Source organism: Ambystoma mexicanum, chromosome 1q (genome assembly GCF_040938575.1).
Source record: "Ambystoma mexicanum isolate Mex_15411 chromosome 1q, UKY_AmexF1_1, whole genome shotgun sequence".
NCBI lineage: Eukaryota > Metazoa > Chordata > Amphibia > Caudata > Ambystomatidae > Ambystoma > Ambystoma mexicanum.
In genome coordinates this window covers 902,291,641-902,314,375 of record NC_090922.1, presented here as the reverse complement: position 1 = coordinate 902,314,375, position 22,735 = coordinate 902,291,641, and the positions used below count along the sequence as shown (strand labels likewise).

At 43.2% G+C, this 22,735-nt stretch overlaps 1 protein-coding gene across 1 annotated transcript in view; it reads right to left on the bottom strand.

Annotated features, from left to right (window-relative positions):
- PLPPR4 (phospholipid phosphatase related 4) overlaps window positions 1–22,735 on the bottom strand; it is a 538,006-nt gene that overhangs the window by 54,038 nt on the left and 461,233 nt on the right. The window lies entirely within an intron of this gene.

Here is a 22,735-nt window from a genome sequence, read left to right as displayed (position 1 = left end):
GACAGTGCTCATGCCCTAAAAAGTGTTGCATGAAAAGAGATGATGAAAGGATTGGTGCTATGTGACAACTGTGATCGTGATTTGGCACAGTATAAAAACTGTAGAAAATAAAACGGGGAGGTAGGTGGGCATTTATATACAACATCTCCTGAGTATTGGTATTAACAAGGTTTCCTAGCACAAGCACATTATCTTCCTAGATCACCATTTCTCCTGCCTGCATGTCTGATGTAGAGCACAACAACATCTGTTTCTTGCCCATTCGCTTCACTTTGGCTGGCACATTGTCGGCTTGCAAACTGAAATATTCCCTCCCTACTACTCAGCCTTGTTGGATGGACTCACTGCGGCATAAAGTGCAGGACAAGTGCTTACCAGGCACAAAATAGTGGCATAGCCTTATGGAAATAAACAGTCAAAGCATAATATCATAATATAACATAACAGAAGTGTGCCGGACCTTCATTGCATACAGAAGGACAGGCATCTTTCCCTTCTCCCCCTAACTACCCTATTTGTTTAACAGCTTCATATTTCCTCACTATAGTACTCTACTCTGATAGCCTAGTGCTATAAAGCACCACCAGTTCTCGCTGAAGACTAAATTAAAGACAAGAATGACATGGCATAGAAAAAACTGTCAATAATAACCATTTTGACATCAATTGTACAGTACTAGTGTGATCACGGACGTCGATTCACCAAAAGTCAGCGATAGCGGAAGTGACATCATACACCTGATGACATCACATGAAGTGATGTCATATCACCTTTGCCCGCAGTGATCATGCATGAAATGACATCACACGACATTTAACAGTGATGGCATGAGCTGAAGTAATGGACAGGTTTTAAAAAACAGGATATAAGCTTACATTTCATCAACAACAAAAAAAACTGCCACTAAAGGAAACATCCAACATTTTAGATAACTACCAGATTATAACTAAGGTTACTAACTAACTAGGGTTCTGCCTCGATATGCAATGAGAGGTGCCATGTTATGACATTTTTGAGCAACAGATCCATGAGAATCTTTGCCCCATCCGCAGCTGCCGACCCTTCCCCAATTCACTGCGGCGTACCTCAGGGCTCTTGTGTGTCACCCACACTCTATAACATCTTCACAAAACCACTCTTTGATGTGCTTGACTATCTGGGTGTCTCCTACACTAATTATGCGGATGACACCCAGATACTCATCCCCATTACTGGTGATTATCTGGCTGACACCATACAAGCTTGGATGGCCCAACACCAGCTGTGCCTAAACGATGATAAGACAGAGGTTCTCATTTTGGGCACTGCACAACGCCTGAGAACACTTGAACCGGCATATCAATCTTTCACTATAGATGGCAATAGCATCCGAGTTTCAAAAGACACTAAAACATTAGGGTTCTACCTTGATGCTACTCTATCATTAACCCGACAAACAAATGCTGTCAGATCTGCGTCGGCATACACATGCAAACTCATTGCAGCCTGCAGACCTTTCCTTACCACCTCCAACAGTGTCACACTAGCGAGAACCCTCATCATGGCTAAAATTGACAACTGCAGTGCTCTCTACCTAGGCACTCGTCAAGAGAACTTAAATAAACTCCAAACTACCCAAAACAATGCCATTCGTGCCGCCTTAAACATCCCTCGTAACCACCATATCTCAGAAACTAGATCAAAGTTAAAGTGGCTACCTGTCAAGCAAAGAATCTCACTCAAAGCACTCGCCATTACGCACAAATGTCTGGCCAACAAGGCCCCCATCTATCTCGGCAGTCGACTGTCGGAACACTCGACCTCCCGTCCACTAAGAACTGCCCAGTCCCATTGTTTAGCTATCCCTAGATTTAAACTGCAAAAAGCAGGGGGGTTCAAGCTTCCCGGTCCTAGGGTCCAAGCTCTGGAATTCCCTCCCTGCTACAATCAGAGCGGAAGAGTCTTTTCACACTTTCAAAGCCAATACCAGATCCTGGCTTTTCGACCTGCCTTAAGTCCCGCACAGCGCCTTTGTCTTACTTTCTCTGACCTGCTGACTGTTTTACTTGTACTTAATGTCCTGTTCATATCATGTAATGTCATTCCTTTGTAAATTCATGCATTGCGACTCCTGTATCTATGCATTTCTGTAACCTTACAAATTGCGCCCTGATGCCCCCGGGCCTGCGGGTTGTGCGTTATGAATAAAATAAATAAATAAATAAATGGGTAGACTAGAGCGAACCAACATAAATCACGGGCATACCCATGAATATGCCATGAATATGCCACCACATTCTCAATAATAGCTGCAAATTGCCTAAGTAGTAATCGTGTGCCAAATAAAACCCTACATTCCCAGGTGTTGAAATAATATGGTGTGCAAAATGTATAACCTTACAGCCTAGGTGCAGTTACAATATATTAGTTACAGGTTTATATATATCCAGTTGCTTTGATCATATGCTAAGTGCATCCTCAAGTGCCCAGTAATGCCACTCAATTTCAGTTAATGACTCATACACTTGATGCTGTCACAACATGTAGGGGAGAGCCTCACATGCATAATTGCTGCCATCATATCTGAGGTGGAGCCTCAAATCCTCAGTAATACCATTCAATGCCTTTTATGCCTTGCATTAGGTTTCATATGTGCCTCACATGTAATTGATTCAATCATGTGCCAAGCACAGTCTAAAATGATCCAAAAACACCATATAGATTCTTTACCATCAGGAAATGACAGTAATCCATATCACCAGCTTCAGCCATACCAGTATAAAATAAGGTTCATACGTTTCTCACGGATGCAAGAAACATCTTTTAAAGAAACACTAATTTAAGACTACAACATTAGTCTGAGCCTATGCATGGATTTATTCATGCTAACATATAGGAATTTGTAATAATCCATTGCGTATGTAGTGTTTTTTCACCAAATAACTTTACATAAACCATTTTTATATAAAGGAGAGTTTGGCGCAGGAGTTTGTCAGAGTGACTGTGTGGCAGCTTGCTCTCTTCGCGACCCTCCTGTGGATGACAACTGTTGCTGTAGCTTTAAGGGCCAATCCACTTTTCTGAGCTCAAAACTACTCCATGGCGCGAAGCACCGGCGCAAGAGTTTGGCGCAGGAGTTTGTCAGAGGGACTGTGTGGTGGCTTGCTCTTGTTGTGACCCTCCTGTGGACAGTAACTGTTGCTGTTGTTTTGTGGCCTAAAGCACTATTGTGAGCTCAAAACCACTCGGTGGCGCAAAGCTCCGGCGCAAGAATTTGGCGCATGAGTTTTTCGGAGAGACTGTGTGGCGGCTTGCTGTCTTCGTGACCCTCCTGTGGACAGCTACTGTTGATGTTGCTTTAAGGCCCAACCCACTTTTGTGAGCTGAAAACCACTCTGTTGCACGAAGCACTGGTGTGAGACTTTAGCGCAGAAGTTTGTCAGAGTTTTGCAGAGGTGTGCACGGCACACCAATGGTGTCGACTTCTAGCCAACCGACACAGCATCAAGTCAAGAACGGACTTGCAACAAATGACTTAGCACCAGAAAGAAGCAAACCTTACCCGCCTACTGTACGAAGTGGATAGGAATGGTTGGTGATGGAAGACAAATGCATCCCGGAGCGCGCTGGTGTGTCTTGAGCTTGATATGCACGAAAAGAGGGAGGCACTGGTGATGCTTGAGAACATGACTGTCGGGGAAAATGTTGTGCATTCAACTTGTGATCTAGTACCTCATATTCATACACTGGAAGTATCCTGACTTACTGCAAATGAGGCAGGAATCATTGAGCTGGCCTCTGATCACGAGCCTGACACGGACACCAACGTCCAATCTGAAACTGTTATGCAAGATGAAATGGAGCCCTGCTTGTACATTGTCCAACGCTCAGATAAGGACACACTCCTTTGGCATTCTTTTTCTCTGAGTGTTGAACCGGAGTGTGATCTGATGGAAGCATGCAAGGCTAGCTTTGTGGGCAAAGACATGGAGGATGAGACTGTGGGCCTGATCACGACTTTGGCGGTAACCCTTAAATCCGGCGGTAGCATTATTACCGCCGGATTTAAGGGTCCGCCAAATCAGGAATTGAGCAGAATGGGGAATGGGGCATTCCCGAATGGGCTCAATGGGGAATGGGGAATGTGGAATGGGGAATTACATTATCGCCGAACTCATGATCCGGCGCTATTAGCGCTGGGGAGTTCGGTGGTAGGGCTAATACCGCCGGCGTTACCGCCAAAGTCGTGATCAGGCCCTGTGTCAAGCCTTTCATATCATGAAGGGAAAAAAGTTGCAGGAGGCTGCACCCACCCAACCGACAGCAATCTCATTGAACATTTCTGCATGGGCCCAATCTACATTGCAACAAGATTTTCCCTCGGCTCACATTGTGGCGGAGAGCGTACAGACTGCCCCTGTATATGCCGACCAAGGGCCCAAGAACCTTACCCCTCAATATCTACAACAACAATGGACTTACAAAACTCCCTTATGGCAGCTAATACAATATCATTAGCACCTGTTGGACCAGGAAAAGGGAATCATTCTCCTGGTATTCTCTACAAGTGCAAAAGTTTAACTATTATCAAAGACTAATAGAAGCATGCCCCTTGGGCTGATCCCATTGAACCAGAAGAAGGGAGTCATCCTCCTGGAGCTATTTATGGCTTTTGTGAGTGGTAGGGCTAGAGTAGGTCAGTTTTGACAGAGGATGGACACTTTGAGTATGACAAGCACCCTGACGACGAGCACAAAAATTATTCTTTAAGGATAGGGAAAGATTAGCTTTTTTCATTATTATTTAACTAAAGATTATTGTGAACATGCCACCCCTTGTCTGACTCCTTACTCCAGCATGCCACACTATCTAAGTTTTAAGAATCTCAAGGACCTTAAGGTTGAGCATCCAACATGTCCAAACAATCGCACAAATCAATGAAGAAACTATGCATTGTATCAAGGAAACTAAAAGACATCCCACTACAAGGTCCATAGTGACTGAAACATTGTGTGCATGTGTTCTGGGAACAGATTCTTGTACTGATATTCTGACAGTAGATCATATTTTCCTGGTGTGATTATTGAAGATCCATCAGCCTACTTGTTCATATGTTGTGCATGTCACCCCTCTTTCCTGGTCAGACCACTCACTCCTCTGCTCTAATCTGGGTCCTATTGATCCCCTGACCCCCCCCCCCAGTAGTCCCACCAACCTCATTCACTAAAATATGCTCAATGAAACGAGTGACTGGCTGCCTTCGCCTATATCTTCACTCCCCCCTCACCCCTGTCTCTGACTCTACCTCTGACTCTGCCCTGAGCAACCTCCATCTTTCCATCACCAACATTCTTGACATTCTTGCCCCAGTCACAAGGATCCGTCTGAAACCTGCCTCAAGGCATAACACTTGGTATGACACCGAACTTGCAGCCCTGAAATGAATGTTCAGGGCATCAGGCTCCTCCTCTGACACACTGGCCTCCCGCCTACTCCAAAGACAATACAGACTTGCCCTCCATGCAAACAAAAGAGCCCACATTCAGGCACGGGTCTCCGGCGCATCCAATAACTCGGCTGAAATTTTCAAAATCTACAGGGAACTAGCCAACCCCCTCTGCAGTCTCCTCCTCCGCTTCTCCTTCCCAGGCCCTCTGCAATGCACTGGCTTCACACTTTGCCACCAAAACTCTGGACACTCTGACCACCCTTTCTACACTCCCTCACAACGTTTCCCACACCCCCACCACACCCCTCCGTCCCCCTTCCTCCTTCTCTCCTGAAGAAGTTACCAGAGTTGCCTGCTCCATGAAGGTCTCTTCTAAACATGCCTCCCCTTGCTCATCCAGGACCATCAAAGATAACACTGCCTCTCTTGCCCTAGCTCTCGCTAATTTCTGCGATCACTCTTTTGTCACTGGATTGTTCCCCTACCCCCTTAAGCACTCCCTTGTGCGCCCACTCCTGAAAAAACATACTCTGACCCTACCTGCCCTGCCAGCTATCGCCCTATCTCCATCACCCCCTTCCAGGGGAAGCTGCTTGAGAAGCTAGCCCTGCCCCAACTCAACTCTCACACTGAACGTGGTGGCCTCCACGACCATCAATCTGGATTCCAAGCATCCAGAGGCACAGAAACTGCTCTTCTGAACACCTGTGAAAAGCTGCTCGCATCTCTGGACTCCAACTCAACAGGCGTCCTTATCCTTCTCGATCTCTCATCTGCATTTGACACAGTTAACCATTCCATCCTCATACAAAGGCCCCAATATACACTTGATATCTCAGAACAGGCACTGGATTGGCTGTCCTCCTTCCTCACTAACCTGTCTTCCTAAGTCATTGTGGGCCCTTCTCCTCTCCTACTTCCATCTCCAACTGTGGTGTCGCCAGAGCTCTATACTCTCCCCCTGGTTCTTTACCATCTAAATTGCTCTCCTTGCACACCTCATCTCCTCTTTTCTCCTCCAACTTCCAGTGTTACACAGCTCTTCTTCAGACTTCCTGCTGACCCTCTTGCACTCTCCATCATCCCCGACTGCCTATCTGCCATTCAGTCCTGGTGTGCCTCCAATGATCTCTGCCTCAACACCTGTACAACTGAGATCCTTCTCATTGGGATCCATCTTTCCTCCCCTCACTCTGGCCTTCTGCCTTGGGCTCTCCCCCTGCACCTTCAACTGAAGCCAGAAACCTGAGTCATCTTCGACTCCTCTCTCTCCTTCCTCCCTCCCACTCAGGACTTTGCCAAGAAGTCCAAATATCAGCTCTTCCTTCACAAAGGAATTTTACCTTTTCTCACTTTCCCTCAGAGGCTCAATGTGACTCGAGCCCTGGTTCTCTCTAGAGTTGACCACTGTAACAGCATCCTCCTGAATCTTCCTTCTTCCACTTTGCAAACCCTGCAGCTTATCCAGAATAGGGCAGCAAGACTTATCCTTGGCCTTAAGCCCAGAGACCACATCTCTCCTGCACTAAAAAAGTCTTCACTGTCTCCAGGTTGCTGCACAGATTAAATTAAAATCCTTCTGCATCATTCACAAGGCTGCCTGGGCCCGGGGACCACACTATCTTCAACTCTATCTCACTAAATACTCTCCCTCTAGCCCCACTTAATTCCTCTGGCACACCTCTGTGTGTAAAGCGTTTTGCTAAACAAAGGGTAGGGGGTCGCTAACTTTCCTCTGTGGGCTCTCTCCTTTGGAATAGCCTCCCCCTCCCCCTGCTCCTTGAGCAGGATCTTCTCAAATTCTGGAAGCTTTTTAAGACTTTCCTCTTTTCCTCCTCCTTCCCTCCTCCTCTCCTCTGCTAATCCCACAGTTGCTGAATCGGTGTCCTTGGCCCTTATGCATCCTCAGGGCCTTGGCCTCCCACACCCATTCTTCCCAGCTCCTGTCTATTCACAGCACTTTGCATCTGAACACCCTCTGCACTGGAGGCTCACACTTACACCTCCCGTGTCCCAGGCCATGTAGCACTCAACATTCCTAGTACTTCATCTATGGCTCATCCACGAGCTCGGACTCCCCAGCACTTACCCCTTCTTCCCTATTCCTTTCTGCACTTGCACATTCTGAATATTCGCAAGGCATACTAGGTTCATCCCTCTCCCCTCTGCTCTTAACTATTGTGTTGTAATGCCCACCCTTGCTCCCTCCCTGCTCTGTGGGCGCTTTGGAACAGTATTTTCTTACTGTATAAATGCCTGCTACACAATGAATTGCCATAAACCATTTTATCTGGTGTTGCTGATAACTACAGCTAGTTGCTATCTCTCCCCTAGCAGCCCTGAGTACCTTTCCCAAAGCAATTGGTGAACGTGGTCGGATTTTAGGCTGTTGCCATTAAGAACTGATTCTTTCTAGGGCTTAGTCAACTCATCTTGAAGGCATCTCAGCCTCACAAGCTTGACCATCCAACATTGTTGGTCTGGCCATTACTAGGTTTTATGATCATCCAACATCCTAAAATAGTACCCCCAGGACCTTTGTCAACTGTAACTATGGGTCCCGGGGGAAATACCTTAGGCAGTAATGGTTCGCCATCTCAGGGCTTATTGCCTCAATAATGCAATGGGAAACTCTGAAAACAATATGTTGAGACATATTATACCTATTGGAGGGAAATCCTCTGATCAGCAGTCGAAAAAGGACACACTTCTGACATGTGTTGGAGTGGGGGGTGGTAAAATATTTGAGACTATAAAATAGGCAATCAGTGGAGAAGGAGAGACTGGTGCCGGAAACGTGCATGACATGCCAGCGCAAATGCTAGAGAGTAATTTGGGGCCAACATAAAATGTGGTATTGGAAGGACATTGCTTTTTTGTCAAATAAAGTGCAATGGTTCAATGAGACTATAGTATGTTATGTGACAGCTTCGATTGGCTTGGATGACAATTGTGAATTTGGGTTACTGAGTGTCCCTATTCCCATTTAGTCATGGGAATAGGGTTCTAGATTATATCTGCAATGACTATGTACCTTTTGTTCAGAAGAAATATGAAACAAAAACCGTCCAATCCTTTGTATTCTCCACACTTAGCGTCCTTAAAGAAAATATATTGATGGCTGGAAAATCTCTGGAGACAGTGAAATACCCTGCTTTCTGATTTAAATGTCAAAATGGCTTTGAAAATCTGAATACCTACAAATCAAAGTTCAGACATCTCATAATAAACCCAGAGAACTGTTCTATGCCATGAATAACGTATTTCACCACAGCTGCAGCTCGTTGTCTCTTGTGCCTTCGACCACCACGAAAGTCAATGGGCCTCATTACGACCCAGGCGGTAAGTTACCGCCTGGGTCGTACCTTTACCACCATGGCGTAAACTACGTTTACGCCATGGTGGTTGGCGGACTTACCGCCCCATTCCGAGGTTGGCAGGGCGGTAAGTCCCCAATCCCCATTTACCCTTCCCCATTCCCATTTTTGCCCCATAGGGCATAATGGGAGTGGGGAAGGCGTTAATTACGCCACCGTAAATTACGGTGGCGTAATTAACAACAAGGTCCCTTAGCGCCATGGATTTTAACACCTGCTAAAAGCAGGTGTTAAATCCTCCATAGCGCTAAGGGACCTCGGAATCAGGCGGTAAGGGTCGGCGCTGTTTACGCCGCCGTAAACCCCTTACCGCCTGGGTCCTAATGAGGCCCAATGCCTTTTAAATTTCTTTGATGAATGACGTTGAAAATATTCAGAAAACGATTGACCGCAAGCTGGCATTGGTTGAAGTCACCTCAATTACTTTGGTTACCACGTTCTCCCCATTGCATATCACAATGCCTCTGCAATTTGATTTCACACCGGTCTCCCAGGAAACTATTTGTGCTTTACTAAATTAACTAAAACCCACCAATGGCACAATTTGTCTTTCCTGCCAGCACAGCTAAGCATTAAGCTACAGACTTCGCTGATTTTATGACCAATTTTGGAAACCTCTGACTTTAACACAGAATAGTTCCATCTGTCACAGTATCTCCCCTTTTGTTTTAAAAACAGTCTTTACTCCAGTGACCTCCAAAACTATCAGCCGGTTGCTGGCCTCCCTTGGCCAGGGAAGATCTTGGAGAAAATAGTTACTGATCAACTGCAAGATCATGTAGAGAAATACTCTCTCCTGGATAACTTCCAGTCTGGTTTCTGCACCCGAAATATGGTCCGGAAACAACCCTGGTGGCAGTGTGGGGCGATCTTCTCGACTGGGCAGAAAAGGGTGAATCTTACCTTGTGGTGTTGTTTGACCTCTCAACAGCCTTTGACACGGTTGATCATACTATCTTACTCTCTCGCCTAAGGTCAATTGGGGGAGTCTCTGAGAAGGCATTGACATAGTTCGCATCCTGTCTGTCGAACCGACATCAAGGCAAATGTGAAGGGTATCTATCGGATAGTCTACCATTGAGCTGTAGGGGCCCCGAGGGCTCTTCAATTTCACCTCTTCTTTTCAGTCTGTATATGAAACCTTTACTGAATATCTTTAGGAAATTCAGTCAAAGCTTCCATACATATGCAAATGATACTCAGATTTTTCTGAAAGTGGCCAACAGTGAGGATTCCTTACAGAGACTGGATCACTTCTTGAATGAAGTCAACCTCCATATGTCCTATAACCAGTTGCAGTTGAATGCCAACAAAACAGAGTGGCCCTGTTTGGACCCAAACATCTGCTAACTGACACCTCTAACCCAAATGTGCTTGAGCCTTACTTATACATATAAAATTTAAAAAACGTAGGCTGTATTTTGCTAGCAAACCTTGCAACAGGAAGCCAAGTTGCCGCCAAGGTGCAGTCTGTTTTTTACTCTGTATCTGGCCCTCATATTTAAACTGCAAAAAAATCATGCTATGGTTGTAGTACTGCTGGTCAACTCTCGCTTGCTCCCTGGCAGGCCAGAAAATCAATTAACCAGACTCCAGAGAGCCCAGAATGCTCAATTCCAGCTATTATTCGAAGTATCTAAATCAACAGCCATTTCAAGCAATGTAACACCTAGAACATTATGATACTTTACGTTGGAGATGAAGTGATTGTATTATCATAGGTGCCCAGAAGCAGTACAGTCTGCCCGATCACTTAGCGCTTTCCAAGTTCTTCAAAATTCAAATTCATGAGTGGTAGACTGGCTCTGAACCAATGGGCCAGTGATGGTATAGTAAGAGATTCCAGGAATAATAGTTGTTAGTGAAAAAATTGGAACAATAACAAAAAAAGAAGTGGAAATCAAGGGGAACACTGAGGAAATGACTGAAAGAATAGGAGATGAAGGGACCTGAGTGTTTATGTGTGTAAGCTTGAAACATTTAGCATTTAGCCCTAAGTAAGCACCAGGGAAGGGATGTGCAGGAAGTGCTGGAAGAAGGTGTAGTCAAATGTGTGGTGGAGGATGTAGTTGCTGGCATGAATTACAATACAGAATATTGACCATAGCAGCATGAGGGTGGGGTAGGTATAACAAGGAGCCCAGAAGCAGGTTTTCTCCTTTAGAAAACACTGATTGAGAGGGCTCCAACCCTGAGTATGGTGAGAATATGCTTGCCATTGTCTTTCTATTTGTTTTAGAAATGCTATACCTGAATTTTTGGGATTTGTCAGAGGAGAGATCGGCACAACAAAATCCGAGGGAGAGAGAGAGAGAGCGAGACAGCTTCTGATGGGAGCCAAAGTTCAAACCTCAAAGCACAGCGGAAGCACCAGTATGACTCAGCAGAAGGAGAGAAAGACCGATGAGCTACGCGGCCACATAAAGATTTTCGTAGTGCTCCCGGAGTAACCGACACCACCACACAAGGGCACAACAGTACATGCAAGGGAGCAAACCCACACTTCCTTGATAGATTTACCAAAGCAACCCATCAGTTGGGGAGCCAGAACATGACATGGAACATTGCCTATGCTAGCCACCATTGTTGTTGCTCTGTGGTAAAGCTACATGCACAAAGTGGGTATGGCTTCGATCCCTTTTCAATACTTTCCCTCAATATGATATCATATGATATGATAACAATATTTATAATGTTATTTGCACATACAAGCTCTGTTTGGGGAAGACAGGACCGGATGGGCTGGGCTGGGGAAAGGTGGCCATTCCCTTTAAGGGAGGGGGGATTTAAGCAGGGGACAGAACACAGCAAGTTTGGTTTTACTGGGTGAGGTCTGACATGGAGGTGGAGGAAGACCAAGAGACCAGGAGGAAGAAGGCAGGAGCGGTGGCTAGTGATGGAGACTCAGGTTAAGGAATGACAGTGGTTCTGGAGTTTGAGTGTGTGTGCTTGTGTGGCAAGGGATTAGTTGAGTAAGGAGTGATTGTGAAGAGTTTTTGGAGGGAGGTGTAGTAGAGCGGGAGGGGAGAACAGTAGTTGGAGGAGTATAATGGTTAGAGGGAGGAGTTGTAGAGTCGAGCAGTAGAGTGGAAGTATGAGAACATTGGTTGGAGGAGAGTAGTGTTTGAATGGAGGAATACTAGAGTGGGAGTATGGGAGTAGTGGTTAGAACAAGGAGTAGAAAAGTGGGAGGATAGGTAGGAGATGTGGGCAGAGGAGTGGGTGCAAAGTAGAGTGGGAGCAGAAGTAGCATGCACAGGTGGTGGTGAGGAGGATTGAAACATGGGATGGACTGAAGAGTAGTGACTGGAGTAAGCTGGAGGAAGTGCAGTAGTAAGAGTGGGAGAAAAGAGGTAAGTGGGCGAGGCTGAACTTGTCTGAATTCAACCGAGCAAGTGCAAAATGCTATCCCAATTCCCTTCATAACACTAATCTCTGGTTAAAGTAGGAAATATTATGAAGTCCTTGAGGGCTTTTAGATAGCCTCCATTTACATAACCATCATTAGTACCCAGTGTGGGTATTTCCACGGGATACACGTAACGTGATTGGCTCGTTTCAGAACCATACCACGGTGTAATCCCATGGACACACCTACGTGCCTGCGTTTGATAACCGGCGGGGGGCGTGGCAGCCCCTTGCCAATGAAGAGGCTTGAAACAAGGCAATCCCCGCTCTGAGCCTCCCAAAGGCTGGAGTCTGCCTTTGTCCCCTCCCGGGGACTCAGGTACGTTTTTTTTCCTCCACTCCCTCCCCTCCAAACTATCCCCTCCCCACCCTCCCAACCCCACTTACCTGCTTTTTTCTTCTTTTCTCTGGGGCGAACGCGCTGGGAACACTTCTGTTCCCAGCGCGTACGCTCCCGATGGCCGCCATGGAAAGGGAAAACGGACTATGTTTTCCCTTTCGCAGCGGCCATTTTATTTGAAAAAAGGGTCTAACGGTCTAACGGGCCGGGGTACTAATGGCGATAAGCCCCTCGACTGCGGGCCAATACCGCCCACGGGGGCATTACCTGGAGCGGTATTGGCCCGCCATCTCAGGGTTTATTGCCACATTAGTTGAAGCCAGACCTTAGACAATAGGGATCAAGATTTGGTAGTTCTAAACAGGATTTATGGATGCCTGGGTTAGGAAGGAGGGTCAAAATAAGACGGGAGACAGAGGGACCACACAAGGCCCCACAAAGGAAAAAAATGAAAGCCCTTTAACTGTTTGTCAGACTCATAATGATTTCTGTGCAATCTGTGCCAGTATACCAAGGCTTGTCAATACAGTGGATTCTCGATCTGTGGCAGATATGGGATCGTTCATAGGTTTTGGACCTGAATGCAGCATTGGCTGCCATATATGTGATAGAGACATTTTGAAATATACCCTGCAGTATTCATAGAATGGGGTGCAAGGTTTTAAATATTTGATTGGTGAATGAAAGGGCCCAGGACAGTTATACATAGGATGAGGCCCATTCCTTTATTATTGAGAACGCCTCTAAATAAGGAGCTACCTCCATTGTGTTAACTCGATTAAATAGACAATATTGATTTGGCAGAATGGATGGTCTGTTGATCATGGCTTGCAAGTTATGTGGTTCCATATGGTTATATGTAGACTTGCACTCCTTAACTGGCATGATTTCAGTAAACATACATATGTTGTTGTGAAAACTAAATATTTCTGAAGGAGCAAAATGGTTAAGTTAGACCTTTTGTATGTGTGTCATCAAATAGAACTTTTCCCAGAATGTGTGAGGTTATTGGGGACATTTGAGGGCAGAAGATTCTGTAGTCGACGGTTGAAATGACAGTTGTCGAAGATCATTGGTTTTGGATGGAAGGTTGAAAGGGTTCTAAAACTGAATTTGGAGTGACATCTTGAAAGAATAAAAAAACGTCCTCAACCACTAATTCACATATTCCTTACAGTATAGAAAAAGAGTGGGCATGATACTAAGATATAATACATTTCCCTGGGGGTGATCATCAAAGCCACAAATCATGTCTTACAGGGACTTGCTGATCCCCTCATCAACTCAATGGTGTTTGAAAAATGGTGAATCACTTGTATGTTAAACTGCACATATATTCCATTGCCTTCATATGGGAATATATGGTAGTTCCCCTTTGTTAGACACAAACTATTTGGGGACACAGATTCTGGTAGAAATGCAATCATGTTGTAATGCTTCTCGAGGGCATTATTTCTGGATACCCTGCTTCATGGACCACATATATTAGGATGAACATGTTACTGGAGGTAGTCTTGCATTCTACTGGTGTTCATCCCTATCATTCTATAAGTGCCCCCTTCACTGTCATTTGGATACGAGTGCCTTGGAGAAGCTCCATGACTTACGAGTCTCTTGCCATAATTTTAAAGGAAATAAACAGCCAGGGGCCTTGTAATATATATATATATATATATATATATATATATATATATATATATATATATATATATATATATCAAACAGGACATTCTGCAGATGTTCATTTTCTACTCAGGTTCACAAACACATGTTTACGTTTACCATGTGCAGATATTTTATTAAGGAACATATCCAAATTTCATAGACTACAGAAAGTAAGTGTGCAAAGGTTTCCTTATATGGTCATTTGTGTGTGTGTGTGGGTGTGTGTCCATGCATATTTAGTTTAATATATGTGTGCTTGATTGTGTGTGTGTGTGTGTGTGCTGTGTGTGTGTAGGAGGTATGCAAAGTCATAGCCCATGTGTCATCCTTGTAATACATCATTGTACTTGTTCTTTACCATAATATTTAGGAAATTGTTGGGCGGGGGTAAGAAGATGTGTGACATTTATGGAAATCACGCAACAGTCAATGTAATGAGAGATGTAAGGATATTTGGCGTGTTACAGCACAGAGTACAGCACTACTGCACCGGTAGCAAACAGCACAGAGTACAGCACTACTGCACGGGTAGCAATTTTTTTGCAGCACCACCACAAGGGTGCGGTGTATTGCTATATGTGTTACCAGATTAACAAGGAAAGACAGGCCATTCAGTCAAAAACGATTTTAACATATAAGATGCAAATCTATTTTTACAGTTAAAAGCACACGTGCACATTCAAAAAATGCACACTATTTTTCACCTGAAATGCCTATGGTGCGAGAGACACATTTGAAAATAATAACTAACATTACTTATAACTAACCTGACTAATGAAACATAATCCACTAATAAAAATGTGTCTCCACTGCAGAATTAGGCCTATTCTGAAAGTGAACTTTTAAACGCACATCCATTTTTTTTTTCTCCTCTCTGCTGCCCTGTCCACATAATTACAGGAAGCAAAAGAGCTCGAAAGAACAGGAAATCAGTTGGTTACAAAGTATTACTATAAAAATGAGCCATTGTGTAGAGAAGGAGGAGATGGCATGATTGATTCTGATTGGAGCAGCGTCATAGCAAGTATCATGCTAGAGGGAGTGATCAGAGTTTTGCTGGGGGGAGTTTGAGGAGAGAGAAGGGGAGTCAAGATTTGGCAGAGCTGGGAGAAGGACCTATTTTTTCCTGGTTGGAGCATTCCTATCTGCAAAAGCTGAGAATTCCAGGCAATGACCCCGGTTTGAGAAGGAAAGGCGATCCTTTTTACTGGGGTTAATCTTCAAGGGAGCCACATTCAGAAAGAGAACAGCTAAAGAAAACTTGACTGAACAGATAAGGTAATTACATAAGTGTGGGAGCTAAGTGTGTACGAGACGAGAATGTTCAGTCAGAGTAGGAAAAGAGATTCCGGTGCCTTAATCACACGTTAATGTTGCAAATTATGTTCTGTTCTCTGCCAGTTTTTTTTTCAGTGTATTTCAGACAATGCTGTTAATGTGCTGTTTTAGTTATTTCTGTAAAGAGTGAGATCGTGTTTAAATGCAACTTTTATAATACAGAAAAATATTTGAAAGCAGACGGGTGGTGTGTCTTCTATTTACCAATACAGTGCTGATGAGGGGAGATTTTTAAACAATGCAATTGTCATTTTAAGACAGATGTGTGCATGATCATATTCAGTATGGAGAGTTGAGAGTGATTGTTTGTAGCATAGCTCTTTGGAGGTACATGAGCCAACGGGAAGAGGGACTCTCTGAACATAGTTCCCTACCGTATATAAGGTAGTGGAAATTACCACAAAATTACCACATATAGCTCTCTGTCGTAAATAAGTCAGTGAGATCGCCCATGGTGGCACACTAACACTAACACTGAAAATGTGGTATTTCTAAAATGTAGGTCTGAGGTCTCTCTAGTGATTACACGAAAAATCTAAGCAAAGATAAGGGATTCTGGACATTGGGGCCACAAATAAAACAAGGGAATTATGCTCACCAAAATACCACCAACCACGCATACCAACCACGCATACCAAATATGCATGTCTGGGTGCTGAAATAATGCATGTCCACTGTATTATTGTTGTACAGGGCCCAATCTGAATACGAGGAGTGATTATTGCTAAGTTATTTTTCGGCGGTAATAAAATACCGTCAGGCCCCAAATCTCCACAAAATACCCTACATATTTATGGTGCGTTGCAGGCCGGGAAAGTGATCATAGAGTACCTACTGGGCGTGGCAAGTGTGTCTCACACTGCCATTTGCACATTAAAGGGAACCCATTTTATAATAGCAGTGTGCCACTAAAAACGAATTTCAGAATGTCACAAAGGGAAACCACATTATCAGATCTAGTGCAATATTTAGAGGCAAAGTTGTTTGCACATGGGAATTGGTCGTCAAATAGCGCGTTAGAATGGAGTAACCGCATTCAGGGTGAGGTGCAGAAAGAAAAACTAGACAATATTTTTGCAGAAGGCAGCATAATTCAGGTCTGCCTTACAAGATTATTGAATGCAGCCGATAAAAGTGCAGAGAAAGACTGATTAATACGGCTATGCGGCAAAATATGGTTTATTTTAAACAAGTCCCTGCGAATGCAAGAGAATGATACTCAGCTAATTAACCGGTTAAAGACTGAATTAGAGGGGGCAAGTAAAAATCAGGAAATGTTGAGAGCAGAATTGGATGTATGCCAAAAAGACATGCAATTAAAATGCAGAGAATGTGATACTCAGTTATCCAAAAGCAAGAAACAATTTGAAGATAGTGAGCAAGAATTGGCACACTTAAAAGCCTTAGTGGATCACATTAGGCAGGATAAAGATGAGGTTGTTTCAGAAATGCAGATTTTACAAAAAGAACATTGTGAAAAAGAAGGTGATCTCCAGAGTGCAGAACAAGAAATGATTAAAATGATTCAAGAAAGAGACAAGGGAAATAAAGAGTTCAATGAATGCCAAATGCAAATGTGCAACATGCAGGAGGTGATTAATAAAATGAATGGTGAAAACAACTATTTGCAAGATGAAGCCAACAGACTCCTTAAAAAGTGTAAGGACTTAGAACAGCAAATGTGCATTCCCAGGTCCCAGGAGAGGCGGCAGGGTACCACATTCAATGGAGTGGGGGTGAATTCTAGCTCTGCCCAAAGAGCTAGTGCTCCAGTGACTGGGCCGGTGACTGAACTTGGTTGCAGCGCCCTTGGGGGATTTGATACTCCCATTGGGTCAGCCACCAATCTCATACACCTGAAAACAGGATTGAATCACAAAATAATGCAATTCCATGCATTGCAACAAGTAGCCCCATAAAAATAATGAAATCCATTAAAGCCCTGATCAAACCATTTAAAAAGGGAGGTGAATGCTGCATTGAGGATCACTTAGAAGCGGTGCATGACATGTTTAAAGCACTCCAGATACCTAAGGAACAGTACAGACAATATTTTCATTTAACTTTAGATGCCCCGACGGCCAGCATCATAAGGGGATTAAATGAACAGCAGAATATGACATGGCTGGAGTTTGAAAAAGAAATTAGGCGTCATTTTTCTCCTTTTCAGTCATTGCAGGAGGCAAAGAAAGTCGCGTACACAATTACTGCTGGACCTAATATATCCCCTCACCAATTTTTACAAGACTTAAAAAGAGCATTTTCTCGCTTTGATGTATCTTTTGACTCAAATTCCAATGAGTTTAAAACTGCATACTTCTATGGGCTACAGAAAGACATCATATCCCAATTGGTCCGTGAATTTGACCGTGACAAGTCCCTTGAATGGATTGTACATCAAAGCACAAAACTATATGAAGTACTCTATTGTCAGGGTAGAGAAAGTGATAAAATGAAAGATACTAGACCTAAATCTAAAGAACCCTCAGCCACAGTAATGGAAATCAGGTCAGCCAAAATGTCCCTTGAGTCTGCTCAAAGCCAAGGTAAAAATAATGTGACACCTGAACAAAGGGGTAATCAACAAAGATCGCCATTTCCTGTACCAATGTTCCAATCACATGATCCTAGTAATAGAGAGAGCTACATCAGCCCTAGGTATTTAGGGGACAGACCCCGGGTAGGATACCGGCCTGATATGGCAGGTATGAACAATAACCAGAGACAAAATCAAGATCAAAGAAATGATGGTCCCTACCAGTCATTGGGGACACAGAGCAGATTTGATCCCAGCACCATGATATATGGTAATCAGGATAGGCCCCGATATGTGGATCGATTTACTGATAATGGAAATCAACATAGGGGCCAGTACCCACAATCTGAGAGACAGGACATGAGGCAAAACGTGAACTACAGTCCACGCCAGTACAATGATTCCCCACCAGGGGACTATAATCAAAGGATGGGTGCAACCCGCTCCCCTCCACAAATGAATCAAGAGTTCAGAAACCATCCCAACCGACATCAATCACCTGAGAGGTATCAGAATAGATCCAATCAGGGGGAAAACAACCAATATCGACCTAGGCCACAGAAAGAGGATCCTAGAGAGATGGAAAGGTTCCAGTGCCTTGAGGCCCAAGTGAAAATGTTAGCTGAGCAAATAGGAAAGCTCTATGCAGCGCAAAAACAACCTTCCAAAGAGGGGGCTGATGGCCATAGCAATGACCGGGGGGCTTCCGAAAAGTGACTAAGTACTCATGATAACTGCAGTGCCAAAATGACAGATTGCTCTGATATAATTTTGCATAACGACTCTAAGATGCTGAATGGATTAAAAATGAAAGTACCAGTAAATGAATTTGTGACAGAAAGTGCAAATACTTCTAAAAAAGAGGTACGGTTTAACTTAGAGCTAAATAAAACAGTAAAGATTTGCACAAATGAAAAAGAAACAATAGGAATTCCAAAAGAACAAAGGGACAGATTTAAGAAAAATGATTCATGCATGGGGAATACCAGTGAACAGGGAGTAAGTGGGGATGCTATAGCTCCTTCCCTGGGCAAGCTAAACAATGACCAAACACAGACAGAAAAAGGAAATACTCACAAGGAGGGTACAAGTCAATCACCTGAAGAATTCTTTGAGCCACATATTTTTGAAGAGGCTGAAAGGGCTGGTATCACACTAAATGATCACAAATGCACAGAATTAAAAAATGACAAATTGCTGAATGATGTTGTTACACATGTTCAGTTGGAGGATTGTAATGTGGTCTCTGATGTTACCCAGATGGATGGGCGAACAGTGGCCACACTCAAAAAAACCTCTAAACATGGAGAAATGAATAAAACCTCTCGCGCAGAAATGGGTAAAAAGGAGGGAAGAATGTCTTTCCATTTACCAATGTGCTTAGCCAAAAGTGAAAAAGACCTGAGAAAGGTGAGCCCTGAAATCAAAGAATTCACATTTCTTATGTGTATTAGAGGAAGTTGAGGACAGATATTATGCACCCATCACTGTAGAAGAAAAATGCCACACCTTTGCTATGATTGACACTGGCGCACAGGCCACAATTATGTCCAAGGAGCTGGTAAAGAGTATCAATGAAGGGAGACCTCCACCGAGTCAGATCACAGTGAAGGAAAATCAAGGCCCAGTGCATAACTTTAATGGGGAGGAGGTGCCCATCATAGGTGTAACTGAGGTTGACATAAAAATAGGAAAGCACAGAATGAAACAAGAGGTATTGATCACATCTATTTGTGAAATTCCATTTCTGATGGGGACAGATTGCCTGAAAAGATTGTCTCCTCTCATAGATGGGGTGAATGGAGTGCTGTGGTCCTTAACCAAAAAACCATTGAGGTCTAAGAAACTAAAATCACAAAACAGCAATATAAATGAATGTCACACCGTTGCCAAAACAAATGATGCTGTGGAGGTATATCTCCAGAATAGCTGCATACCTAGTGTCACTGTCATTAATGTGTCAAGACAAAATGCAGAGCGACAATGAAAAACTACCTGTACAAATATACTTGGACCCAAGGAAAGATTGGCAGACTGCCATAGATGAGCACACATTATGTTTTTATCTAAAAGAGAAAACATGCAAACAGAATATTGCTCCTAAAACAGATTCAGAAAAACACATTACCACTCTGGCAGAAATACACATGGAAGATGAGCAACCATGGGTTCATGTTGGTATAAATGAATATTTTAAAACAATAAAAGCCACTTTAGCGCTTGAACATGAAAGGAGTTTCATTAATGAGAAATTGTTGCAAAAAATAATGGAAAGGGAAGAAATCCCGAGATTTAGGATTAAAAACCAATATGTTTCTGGCTTGGACAGTCCAGACTTTGAAAACCGAATTGCAGGCAGATGCATGCTTAAAATTAGCATTGGGCAGAAAACAATTTACCATAATGTATGGATAGTGAGTGGAGCACAAAATGAATTTTACATGGGAAATGACATCATGCACAGAATGTGTATGGTGTTAGATTTCCTTAATCAAAAAATATGGTCACGCCTAGGTGGTCCGGCACCTGAATTTGAAGACAAAAGAAGGGCTTATCATTGTGCACAACTGGTTCCTTATGCAATCGAATTACAAATGAGGAAAAATACTATTATTCCTGCATTTACAAAACAGTTTGCAATAACACTGAAATGCAAAAATGGACAGCAGATGAAAGGCTCTGATGCATTTGTATGCCTGAATGAATCCATAAAACAGCAAGGCCTGGATTATGAATACATTCCATTGGTAGACATTGGTGAGGGATCTGTAAAAATCATGGTAAATAATAAAGGTTGTCAGGATATTCATTTAGACGAAAACTCCCCATTAGGAATGGCCATACAAAAATCGCATTATACGGCAGATTTAAATAACATGGTGATTGGGAATATTCCTGAAAAATATGTAGATGCCAAGGGCGAGTTGCCAGAACACCTGGACTCTCAGCCCAAAGGAATATTTAAAATTCATTCTGTGTACCCTTATGATTCAAATGAGACAGTGTTCTGCCATCAAGAGGATTGCATAATATTTAATTTAAATGAAAATGAAACAGAAAATCAGCCCATTGAAGTGGAAGCTGATATGCCAAAATATTTAAAAGTGGCAGCTTTACAAAAAGACACAGCCACACAGTTAGAAGAAAGCGCCGAGATTCCCTTACCAGAAGATTTTCCAGAATTTTCCAAAATGGTAGAAGAGCAGATCTCCTTAGCGGATGCATGTGAAAGCAATGAAGAGAGGGACAATCTGAGGGAGATATTTATGGAGTTTAAGGATGTATTTGCAAAAGATGCTTATGATTGTGGTTTAACTGATTTACATGTGGCCACACTACCAGAAGGGTGTAGCAGAAATCCAGTGTTTGTGCGCCAGTATAGACTACCGCTGGCATGTTTAGAATCATTGGCAGAGATTATTAAAAATTTGGAATCGCGGGGAATCATCAGGCCCATTCATAGCACATCCAATACACCTATTTTAGGTGTGTTGAAGCCAAATGGTCAATGGCGGCTGTGTGCAGACTTGAGAGAGTTAAATAAAAGAGTACCAATATCTAGATGGCCACTGCCATTCATTGATCAGGGCCTAGCTCAGGTACATGGTTCAAATGTATTTACCACATTAGATCTCACCTCTGGATATTGGTGCGTGCCATTGGCAGAGGAGATACAACATTTATTTTCTTTTACATTTGACAGGACTCAATATGCCTGGCTTAGAACTCCGTTCGGGTACATCAATAGTGGGAGTGAATTTGGCATATTTTTTGAGAAAGGCCATGCCGGATGCAGCGGAAAGAGGAACAATAGTTTATGTGGACGATGTCCTGATAAAAAATGAAAGCCTGAAAAGCCATTTTGATGAAATAAGACATGTACTTGGCCAATTGCAGAAAGCAGGCGCCAAAGTATCTTTGCAAAAAGCACAATGGTGCAAGAAAAAAGTGAACTTTCTAGGACATGAAGTGACTGAACATGGGCTAAATCCACAAAAGAAGAAAATAGAGGCCATACAAAGATTAAAAGATCCTAAAAATGTGAAAGGAGTAAAAAGTTTATTAGGGATGACAGGCTATAACAGAAAGTTCATTGAAAATTATGCAGAAATCACTCAACCATTGACTAAACTGCTTAAACTGAATACTCCCTGGAAATGGGAAAAGGGGCAGTCTGATGCAGTGGCTAAATTAAAGGAATGTCTTGTAAAGGCACCATATTTAGCATACCCCATAAAGGACAGGGATTTCTTTATAGAAATAGGTTTTTCTGAACATTGTATGTCAGCAGTGTTATCACAAAAACACGATTTGAATCACAAAACCATTGCATATGCAAGTAAGGCATTTTCCCAAGTTGAAATGAAATTTAATGAATGTGAAAAGGCCCTATTAACCACTGTGTGGGCGCTACAACATTTCCGCCCCATTGTTCAGGGAGAAAAGGTAATTATTGAAACAAATCATCAACCTTTGCAATTTTTAGAGAGTAAAAGAATTAGATCAGGTAATCTAGCGCAATCCAGAATCACTTCATGGACGCTGGCATTACAAGGTTTTCCCGTAGAAGTGAGATATGGACAAAATAAAAAGAACCCAATTGCTCAAGGGTTAGCTGACTTACATGACTGTGCAGCTAAACA